This window comes from Meleagris gallopavo, chromosome 23, assembly GCF_000146605.3.
Source record: "Meleagris gallopavo isolate NT-WF06-2002-E0010 breed Aviagen turkey brand Nicholas breeding stock chromosome 23, Turkey_5.1, whole genome shotgun sequence".
In the NCBI taxonomy this organism is placed as follows: Eukaryota; Metazoa; Chordata; class Aves; order Galliformes; family Phasianidae; genus Meleagris; species Meleagris gallopavo.
The window spans coordinates 1,164,646-1,176,309 of record NC_015033.2 but is presented as its reverse complement, the minus strand read 5'-3'; the positions used below and the strand labels follow the sequence as shown (position 1 = coordinate 1,176,309).

The following is an 11,664-nucleotide window of genomic DNA, read 5'->3' as shown; positions in this document are numbered from 1 at the left end:
TTTCTCCTTCCTTTTAACTATTTTTTTATGCAACAGAAAGTGAAATGCAGCTCTTCTCTGACCCAGTTCAGCAAGCACAGGGAGGGCTGCAAAAATCTGCTGTGCTGGGGGAAGCAGCCAAATGATAGAATTTCAAGACTGAGACCCTCCATCCTTCTTTTTAAATAAAAAACAAACAAACAAAAACTTCCGATCTAATACAGGTCCTGCGTTGACAAACCTGATCCAGGACTCCTTAAGGTCTCTGAAATTGGCAGAGGGATTCTTTGGGCTTTGGTGACCACCTGGAGGCACTTGCTGGGCTCTGCTTCTGCCTTTCAGGCTCCGCTTCCCCCTTCTCCACGTTTGGCCACCTCTTGGGTCCTTCCCAAGGTTGGAGCTCTGGCAGCCCATGGGCATCCCTCTGGCAGATGCTGCAGATGAGATGCTGAATTCCCCTCAGGCTGAAGAGCACGGCACCAATTCGAGTTCAGATCTCTAGAGAGAAATGCTTTGTGCAATCAAGCCCCTACCAACCCTCTGAGATCAGTGTTAAGGCTTTTAGTATCGTGCTTTCTAGGTCCTGTAAGAGAGTGGGGAAAATAGAAATACTTTTAACGGTCTGGTTCTATTAAAAAGAAGAAATCTCCTTAAAGAATTAAAAAGATGGATACAGTCTGTTTTAGGCCTCTTGTTTATGCAGTATTATTTAATTTTGCAAATATTAAGTTTCCCTTTTCCGTCATCAGCACCCTTCCCGTGGGACGTGAGTTACCACCAATTTCATTCTTCTGATGCCTCATTAATGTCACCAGTTGTTCACTTTGACTTATGGGCTTAAATTACCAGAGACCGAAACAAGTGTAAATATGGTTGGGCTGCCTTGAAAAGCACATCCACACTCAGAGCTCCTGCGGAAAGCAAGAGCTGAGAAAGTCAGGGCACTCCAAATGTGGCTGGGTATGGAGATAACCTCAGTCAAAGAGTGTAACCCTACCAGCTGCGATAACACCGACCAGAAAATGCAGGGGCATTGAGCATGGGAGATGCAATGCTAAATAGCTGAGCAAAGGCAAGGTGGATGGTAATTGATGACCATTCACTTCTTGCCTGTGTTTGTCTGCAGTATGAGGAGTGCTGCTGCTGACGAGGAACACAGGTGTCTGCTCTTAATTACACAAAGCAGCCACGGCCACACTTAGCAGGGTAGATGGGATGTAAAGACGGTGTTAATGACAGAAAGAACTCATGGGTTAAATGGGAGTGGTGAGGGATACGAGGCAGCCTCAGCTCGAGTCTGAAGTTGTTTCACTCGCAGTAGGAGCGCAGGGGCTCTCATGGGGCCCGGAGAATATTTAGGTGAACGCTGGAAATGCACAAAATGAGCAAATACACAAAACTTGATGTCATTCCGTGCTTCCTTCTTAGACATCGTGCCTATAAATGTACACATGTAAGTCCCAAGCCTTTTGAAGCTTCAAGCTCTAAAATAGAATGTAATTCCTCATGAAACACATGCAAGTACCAGGGGCACTCACAACCACGGGATCAGATGGGCTTCGAGCAGGGGGAAGCTGAGTGCATCGAAAGAAAAACAGCAAGGGGAAAAATGGGCTGCAGATAGAGAGCATGAAGAATCTCATGAGCAAGAGACATAAGCATGGATGTGAGCAGGGTGCTGGCACGAGGGCAGGCACGTAGAGAAGCCAGGATCTCAGAAATGCATTCTATTTGCAGCCCCAGCCAGCTCCTGCTGATGTAAAAGGATGCAGGACAAACGGGATTTTCTAGGAGAAAGCTCGTCCAGCCACAAATGCTGAGAGTTTTTATTGCATCCATCTTTTTTTTTTTAATTTAAAAGTTGTGTAAAACTGACCTGTTGCAAGCAGTTTTATGCAAACTAAAAATGGCAATTAAAGAAAAACCAATGCAAGGCAACAAGAAGCGATAGGAAAAAGTTCCTTGATGGGGAACAAAAACATTTTTGTTGAGGCCTAATAGAAGTTTGAGCTTTGTCCTAAAGCTCTCTCCAGTCTGCAGTGCCTCTCGCTTATTGAATAAGTGAAATGAAGCCCTTGGCGAGAGCTAGTAAGTGTGGGACAAAGGGCAGCAGTGAAAAATGAACACAGTTTCAAAATGCAGAGAAACAGATGTGAATCTGCAACAGAGAAAAGGAGGAAGGGAAGCCCATTACAGCGACCGTACCCAGGGCAGGATTTAAAGCTGCAAAGCATTCTGCTTACTGCGCTCGGAGCACCACGCAGTATTTCAGACTCGTCCTCTTCATTATCTCCCATTGTGGGGTATGGAGAGGCTGCTCTGCAGACAGCGTCAAACATCTGAGGGTTCTTGAGGAATATGCATCAAAAGGCCCTGAGCGGGGTGGGGAAGGAGAAGGTGGGCGCTTATTAAGTCCTGCTAATGTTAGTGATGTATGGAGTGAAACATCATGAAAAATGAAAGCAAATCCTACTATAATCTTGACAGAACAAAAGGCTTTCAGTTAAAACAGAAAAATGCTAAGGCGGTATATATCAAACATAACTTTCATATTAAATGTGCATGGGGTAGAATATGGATCACATTATAAGAAATGTTGTTTGGCTTTTTTGCTTCAGCAGCACCTAAAGCTCTTGCTTGGGAAACACTTGGACAGCGTGCTGCTTTCTGGTGGTAAAATTAGATTTTCTGCTGTTTTGTAATTAGGAAGGGTTTGCCCATCTGCACTTGGAAGAGAAAAAATTTTGCTCATCAGTCATTAAGTACAAGGTTTACATGTCTGGCCTGAGTGAAAGTAGCTGTACTTCTCATTCATCTCCTCCACGGGACAGACCCGATGCACTGCAGTGCTTTTCCTTCTTCTTAAAAAATCCCACCTTTTACAGTCACTTAATGGTATCACATTTATCTGATGACTCACTTGATTGGAGCACAATTTCCCCAATTCCAATTACCGCAACCTTTTGTTCTAGGAATAATAAAATATAAAGCCAGAGTTGGCATGGGAGCAAAGTGCCCCCTAGCAAAAGTCAAGTGCTCGCAAAGAAAATAAAACTCTCCCAGCTCCTCCTTGAAGTCCAGTAGCTCTCGCAACAGCAGTTGTTTCCTTTAGTGCATTTAATTTGTCACAACTGGAAAAAAGACTTTTAAAATAGCCTCTATCCTTAAAAGCAAACGCGGTCCTCTCTGGCTCCTCGAGCCCGGTGCTGAAGTCGTCATCTTGGCAGTGAAGGGAATTCATGTATTAGTTTAGGGCTCAAGCAACATAAACAAAACTCAAGTGGCTGGAGGGAAAAAGGGATCATTATGTGAGCGAAAAAAATTAAACATCTTGACTCAACAAATGCTACAGCCCTGTCTTATAGCAGGCTCTCCGCATGCCAAGTTACAAAGAAGGCATCTGACTTAAGGGGGGAGCAGGGGAAACGGGGGATGTTTCAGTGTGATGCAGTGAAAAAAGCGAAAGGGATTTTTCTAAATGCGATGGTTTTCTAGTCTTTTTTTTTTTTTTTTCTTTTTTTTTTCTTTAATGTTTTTAGAGCTGTTTCACTTTAAATATAGTTGGGCCAAATTCAAGTGAGAATTGAAAAGGAAGTCTCTATTCCGTATGATAGTGGGGAAAGGGAAACAAAAGAGAAGTGCCGCTGGTTGCTCCGTGCGTGGCCGAGGAGGGCACTGCCACATGTGTGCTAGAAAGAAACCGTGACAGATTGGAGGGAAAAGATTTCTCTATCCATCTTGTTATGTCACCTCTTATAAATCAACATATCTTAATTAATTACATTCTTTTCATACCACGACTTTAAAATTGATGAGGGTGTGCCAGCGTGTATTTATTGCTCATTAGCTGCATGACTCTACGGAGTTTCTGTGCTTTATTCCCACATGTTTAAAAACTCCTCAGCACGCCGTGGACATCTCATTTTACTCACTGTACGGATAATTGTCTCGGTCACGGCGGCTTAGCGGCGTTGCTATCCTGCAGCAGACATAGGAGATGCATAACGTTATTCTCTGCATGTGAGTGCATTCTTACCTGTCACATGCATGCACATTAATGTTTGTACCTAAATGGGCATATGTAGGGTTCCTCTGATGAAGTCCACTTAAAGACAACGGCATATCTGGTGGATCAGATGCGTGTGCTTTAATTGTGTATCACTTATAAATTGCATATGAAGTCAGTGGCCAAAGAGTTAATTGTGTGTGATATCAGCAACAGCAGTTCCTTAGACAACCCTGCAATGCAGAAGGCCACACACTAAATATTTTTGTCTCATTCTGGTGTGCCAAAATTTCCTTGAAAAAGGAATGGCAATGAGGCTGAAACGGGCCTTTTAGCTAATAACGAGGCACATTTGATACGAGCTGAGCTGCGGAGATTGATTCAAGCAAGTAAAACAAGGCAGAGTTTAAAGGGAAGCAGTCAAAAATTAGTTCTGCTGGTAACGTTGGAACAGAACTATTTCAGGCTGTGGGCACGGATGAGTGTGGATATCTGGGCAGAACATGCTCGTCCTGTCTCATTATTCCGCCAGTTGTTTGAAGAGCTCTCGCCATTCCTGCCAGAGCCGCAAAGGAAATGGTGAGGGGAAGAGGACAACATGGAGAGTTTCCCAGACTACAGCTAGCATGGGGAGATAGCAACCAGATGGAAACTGTCAGTAATAGTGAGGATATTGCTACTGCTGTTTGAAAATGGACAGAGTAAGGAATGAAGGAAAAGAGGGGGAAGAGGCTGAGTGAAAGATGGATTGCATTGACAAACAGAACGGAGATAATAAGAAGTGGGGCAGGGGTGTCTGGGTGGGAGAAGCCTGGCTGCGCTGTGTGCTAGCAAGCAAGAATTTGGTACTGAGAAAACAACCACCCTGAGTTCACAAAACTTGCTTTGAATTTACCCTGAGATAAATGGAGATATCTCAGCATTTAAATTAAAATCCAGACAGATTTCCTTTCTGATATACACAGTAAATAGAGCAACTACTTGGGATGAAGGTACAGGTTCAGATTTCTGTCTGCTTAATCTGGAGCTGCAATTTAAACCTGGGTACTCCCTCAAGCTGCCATGTGGCCCAAACCAGCCACACGCAGGCAGATGTGATGCCCCTGGTGCAGTGAGCACCGTCCCCTGGGGTGGGGGGCACTGGGCAGCAATCTTCTTCCAAACTTCCCTAAGCATAACACTGTGAGTTGTTCTGAGATGGAGCTGTGTTTTGGATAAGAAACAGAAATCTGGGGTGTTCCTGCCAGGTGTAGCTCGAGAGCCTCTCTTTATTTTTGGAGCTCAGAAGCAGAGCGTGGCTCCATTCAGGCACCAATTAAGGTGGTGCTTTTTTTGTGGGAACTGAAGCACTGGGACTTTGCTGTCAGCTCAGACCTAGAGACTGTTTTGTCCAAAAAACCAAATTTCTGCACTGGCAGTCATTAAATGGCCGGAGAGCGGAAAGCAAACCTCAGGAGGAATAATTCATCCCCGATGTGTCTTTCAGTATCAAATCCATGTTGTTCTATTATTTGATGCCTCGCATTTTCTAAAATCTACCTCTTACTTCATCTCATGATTAAAAATGCCTGAATTTTTAGGATATGAGTTATTGAATTTCTTTAATGGTGCCAAAACGGTGCTTGAGGTAAGAGCAGTTGACTTCAGGCATAACCAGAACTTGCACTTCAGTTAGAACACTCTGCTTTGACTCTGCTTCAGCAGATCTCCACTTAGTCTTGCAGTTTGCTCGAGGTTTTTTATTCATCCAAACTTGTTTTGTTTAGAAACATAATGCAGTTTGTGTGTTCTTAGTATTACTTAAAATTTTCTGCACTGAACTGTTATAATATATATTTACATATATATTATTATGTATTATTTTATTATTATATTTTAATAATATACATATTGCGATGTAGTATATATATAATAATTACATTGAATATAATTACAGCATAGTTCATTACAATACTGTTCACCCAGATACTGACTTATTAAGAATACCAAGATCTTTGTGCTATCTGTAAACACGATTCCTGAGAAGCAAAGAAATCAAAGCTGTTTTCTCACCTCATTTCCTGCTTGTTTATTGGCGTTGATGAAGACTTTTCAGCACTGGTGCAGGTCAGTGCATTTTTTGGTGAATCTCACATGATGGCTGTGATTCCTAACTGTAGGTCTCAAGGTCTGGATGCTCCTAAAGCAGATTTTTAACCTGACCTGTTGTGAGTGATGACAGTGCACTGCTCGGGGCTGAGCAGAGCAGTCGGTGCCTCCATCCAGCACTGCACTGCTGTGCCCCATTGCTGCAGGGACAGGGAGGTGACACGAAGAGGGATGCCCTGCAGCAGTCTGTGTGCTTTGAAAATGGTGATAAAAGCGAGCTCCAGCCTGCAGCCCAAACCCAGCACAGGCCGTGTGCCCGTGGCACCCAGGAGCAATTCCTCGGGCACCGCTTCCTCCCCCAGCCCTGCTAGGAAGGGGCCCTGTGTGTTTTGCACTGCTAGATGCCGCTTTTTCTCCTTGGGAGCCTTTGCAAACCGTGTGCCTTAGTATCTTTGTGTGCGTGCTCGATGAAATAAAAGCAGCCGTGAAACCCCTGTGGGTGCGAGCAAGCCCTGCTCCCTGCCACTGCCCTCCTGCAGCCTAATCTGTGACAGGCAGCCAGGCCCCTCACTCAGCGCTTCGCCGGTGGAATTTCTCCCGGACTAATGGAGTGCGGAAACTGGAGTCCCTCAGCTGGAGCCACATGTTATGCTTAGCCCTGGCCGGGCAGATGGGGCCCTGCCTGGAGCCAAACCCCCCCAGGGGCGGCCCTGCTGACCCCGCAGCTCCGGGCCCTGAGGACCACCGCACCGAATGATGCTCGGCGCTGGGCTGAGGGTGACGGTGGGGACCGGGCGGCTGTTGTCCTGAGCTTCGTCCCATTTTGCTGCCCGTCCTGGTAAGTGTTGAATATTTGTAACTTGCTTTTCTCCACCAGGGATGATGAAATGATAATGAAATGCCGCCCGCTGGAGGCGACGTGCCAGTGCCCGGCTGCAATGCCGGCATTAGCCTAATTCAGTAAGTGCTAGATGCCCGCTTTGTTTGTGTGGAGCTTGCAGCCCTATTGATGTCAAGCAGGCTGTTAAAAAGCATAATGACATGGCATTAGAGACCCCGAGAGCAATTAACAGGCTGCTTAATTAGCAAAAGGAATTAGAATTTGAGTGGCTGATCTTTGCTTAAAGACTTGTAAAAAAGCTGGAGCAGTTATCTGATTATGCATTGATCAAACAGGCTAACCCTGTCCTTAGGTAATTCTCTTCCCTCCTTTGTGGTCTGTGAATATACAACTGTTTAAATATTCTGACCTGCCCCGAGAAAGCTGACGGAGCAGCAGGTCTGTGCGACTGGGCTGCGTTTGGGCCTGGGGACCAGGGACAGGGCCTGGGTGCCAGCATAGCTCAGCGCCGGCCATTGGTGCTGCCATCCCTATGGCACCTGCTGGGCTTTGTGCTGAGCCTGAGGGCCAGCCTGGGCCGACTGCCCCGATGTCAGGGCCGGGCGTGCATGTGGGGCAGCGTGAGGCCTTCAGCAGGACCTCGGCTGTGGGGCTGCCATGGCGCAAGGCAGGAAGCCGTGCCCTCCCTGCCTGACTGCAGCTGGGTTGGACGTGCAGGCTGCAGCGGGAGGGGAACGTCTTGGCACGGCTCTGGGTGGGGATGTGGGCCCAGCAGTGCTGGGCAGCCCCCGGTGCGCTGTGTCCGCTCAGCTGCTGGCAGCCGAAAGCCAGCCAGGAGAAACGCGGAGTGATTGATTTTTACACAAACACACGCACACGAGCGCTGCGCTGTTTGTTCTGCCTGCCTTCGGGTTTGATTCGCTCCAAGTGTGTTATGACACTCTCCCTCATCAAATAATTGTGGGATCGCAGTCGGGGCGGGAGCGGAGAGTGCTGCTGAGCAAGGGGAAGAATGTGGGCATCCTAAAGAACCCGTGTTTATTTTAGGTAACATTTGCAACAAAATAAACACATTGAGGTAAAGGAAAAGAAAACGGACCAGACCAAAAAGCAAACCAGATGAGACCGTTCCAGCGGTGGCTGCTCGGAAGGTCAGCGCAGACGATCACAGCGTAGCTTTGGCCATAACGTGTGTGTGACACTCGTGTGACCTTGCTGTGCTTTTGGCAGGTGGTTCCCCATTACTGTGTGGCACAGTTATTAAAAAACCCATTAACGGCGGTGTTTGTGCTTGCCAGAAGCCCCCCCTTCCCCAAACTTTTTCACACAGTTTCTCCTGAATATTGCTTTCCTGTTTGCTACACCTATTTTTGGTGTATTGGGAAGACCTTTTTTAACGCTTTGTGGTGCAATGAATACTTTTTTTTTTCCCCTACTGAATTTATGTGAGTGAGAAAAGAGAATTAACCTCTGCAAGGTGAGGGAATTCTGCTGCACCCGGTATAGCTTTCATTGTTTCACTCCCAAACGTTTTGTTTGATCCAGTCCTGATTGTGTTTAGTTCCTGACGATTTTTCCTGCAAACATTAGCTCTAAACATAACCACCCAGTCTCTAAAAGGCCACCATTGTTTATTGTTTTCATTTTAATAATCTAGTTTTCTTCCTGTCTTCTAGACGGCCAGAAAGAGAACAGCAATCAGCCTCCTTGCAAGTAACTTTGTGAATTAAAAGCATGCAGCGACTTTTGTGCTGTGGATGCTGTTCAGGAGTGTGATATTATTGTGGAGCCCTCTCACAGTGCTCCAAGTTCTTGTGAGAGTCTGATTAGTTTTTAATGCTTCGAAATGAGTAAATTGCAATTTGGGTTACGGTAAATCTCTGCTTACAGGAAAACTATTCTGTAGGGAAATATTTATTACTTCACCATGAGTTCATGTGTGAGAGAGATCAAATGTGTATTACATTTCATGCCACAGAATTACTGAAATATTATCGAATATTATGACACTGAACTTAATCAACTAGCTCTTAGCTCACTGGCATTCCATCTCTGAGACTCAGTCCTCTCGCGCTAGCTTTGCTCTAATGAATGCAGTGCTTAAGGTTTTATTTTTTCCTGAAGAGGTACAAGACACGAAAATAGAAAGAGGAGGGGAATGCCTGCATGCACTGCAGGCTTTTCGTATTGATAGGCTGTGTGAGGCGATCCCAGGGAAGTTTCAAAGCTGACATTCCAAGGTCTTGATCTAGACATCAGCTCTACGTAGGCAATGCTCTATGCTCATGATTTAATTGAGATTTCTTATGTCTTCAGGGATCTGTCCAGACGGGCACCAGTCTGCTATCAGAGAGAAGTCTGTTACATACAAGCATTTTCCTCCTCTTTCTCCTCTAATGACATATTTCTCCAAGAAAAACGCTGAATCTTTTCCAATAACTGCAAAAGTGTATTTGAAAGAAAAATCTCATTCCTCTGGAGACTTTTCTCACTGATAAATGGACTATTATGCAGCTCGGCCAAAGGAGATATTCGTATCTTCCAAAAATTGAAAGAACATATTAATAACTCATCTTGTGGCTTAAATAAATTCCGTATTAAGTTGGATAAACCATACATTTAAGCAAAAGAAAGGACAACAAACCCAGGCTTGACGTCCATCAGTGGGTAAATAAGGACATGAAGTTATGATCATGTTTAACTGTTTTTAGGATGGAAAATGAATTGCTTTAGGCCTACAGCGTTCTGTGCAGCTTCTGGCTTTGCAGAGGGTTTTACACCAAAGCTAATGAGAAATTTACTAAAACGGTCTGCAGCCACCTCGGTGCTTACAATTCCAAACTGTTCCTTTCTTATGTTTTGTAATTCAAGGGGCTTAAAACAGTAGGAAAGTATTGTTTCATCAGTACTGATTTTAGTATAGTCTGTCACATCTAAATGATGGCACACCTTTATGAACAATTTAATTTGCAACAAAGCCTTTCAGTTAGCTGTGTGCATAAGCATCTTTTCCTGAACATCACTCTATTGCCAGTGCTGTTGATGGAATTGATTATGTGAATAAGTTTTAGCATTTTTTTAAAGTAATACCAGTTCACTGATTCAACCTTAGCAGTAAATGGGGACGTTTTGCTTAGTTTATGCAACAGCAGATGTCATTTTCATTCTGTTTAGTTTCTTGTACCACTTCATAATTCCAGTTTTGGTAGTCCAATCTAATGCCGCTTCCTTTCCAAAATTCTAGAATTTAGTGAGTCTGACTCTTTGTAGTTTTTTTTTTTCTAGAGACTGAGACTCCTGTATGGGAATTTCAGAAGCTGAGGTATGACCGAGGCTGGAATTATCTGCTGCTTTTCTGATCCTTTGTTTGGATAGCTATGATTCACTAGCATCTCCACTCCTTGCTGATGGATGGCTTGATAGCCAAAGGTGTGGCCGGAAGACCGGCTTCTCCAAAAGCATGCCTTATCTGCAGGGCTTTGAGTTTCACTAGCGCTGTAGAAAAGACTTATGTAGTTCTGTTGCACTTCCCTGAGTGAGGGATGGTCTCTCGCGATGCCATTTCTTGTGCCTTCTCTGTTTCACGTGTCACGTTCTGCACGCCGAGGCTGTGTGTGCTGAGCAAATCGTCTGCCCTCTCCCAGCATCTTGTCAGTGTCACAACCCCTGGTTTTCAAATTATGCTTTGGCTTTAGCTGGTCTGCTCTGGTGAAGGAGTTGAGGAGCCAAGTTTGCTCATCAGTCTTCTTTTGTTTTACCACAGTGGAGATCCACAGCCCTGGTCAGAATTCTTTTCGGTTTCCATTGAGACTTTATTAGTAAAGCAAATGCAGAGAGAATGCAAAGCAAAATCTATCGGTCTGGAAGCATTATGTAAGCACGTGGAGAAAAAGAGTTTCTAAGGTTCTTGACTTATGTTCAGAAGGATCCCAAATGAAAACAAGAATCTTTTGTTTTATTGCTGTGAGTAATTAGCGACAAGGCTCAGGTAACGTGAAATTTGAGGGATTATTCCCATAGGTGTCTAGAGATTCCTTTCAGTGAGATTCAGTTCTGAAGCGAGCTGGGAACCTTTCTGAGGGGGGAAATGCGTCCTTTGTTTTCTCAGGTATTTGTGTTAATCTTGAACTAGTGAACCGAGCAGCCCGCTGTTGTCCTGCTATGAAGAACATAAGAAATCTTTGATGGAAAAAAGGCAGAAACTGAAACCCGTGCACACAGTTGGTTCTGAGTGGCAGGAGGATGAACTGATGGGGCGTATCAGCTGTCTTCTTCCGTTAACTGGAAACTGTTCTCTACTGGCAGGGATAAGTGGATCTGTGTTGTAAATGAAGCAAAATAAAGGGATGTAAGCAGACTTTTTAAAAACATATTTTTGGCCAGTGCCAGTCAGCAGGTTTGTCCTGCAGTCAGGCAACAAGACTGAGGTTTTGTCCAGGTTGGACCGATGCTGCAGACCAACAACAGAAGAATCCCTTTGGTTTCACTGCAGTTTTCATTCAGTTTAATTAACTGCCAACATGCTATGTGCTCTTTGGGGAAGTAGAAGGAAAATGTGAATAAAATTCCACGTGGTGCAACTTTAGGGATAGGAGGGAGGGAATTTAAATGGAGTTGGTGGAGTCATACCGTTTTGGGTAATCTTGACCTAATTAGTCTAATGGAACATAGTCCAGCACTAAGCATCTGCGCTTGGATTTTTCAAACAGTAAAGATTAAATTTAAAGAGATTAGACAACTTTCCCCCCCC

At 44.7% G+C, this 11,664-nt stretch overlaps 1 protein-coding gene across 1 annotated transcript in view; it reads left to right on the top strand.

The window, feature by feature from the left end:
* Nucleotides 1-11,664, top strand: part of LOC104914119 (heterogeneous nuclear ribonucleoprotein U-like protein 1) — a 48,433-nt gene that overhangs the window by 35,742 nt on the left and 1,027 nt on the right. The gene's annotated exons all lie outside the window — the stretch shown is intronic.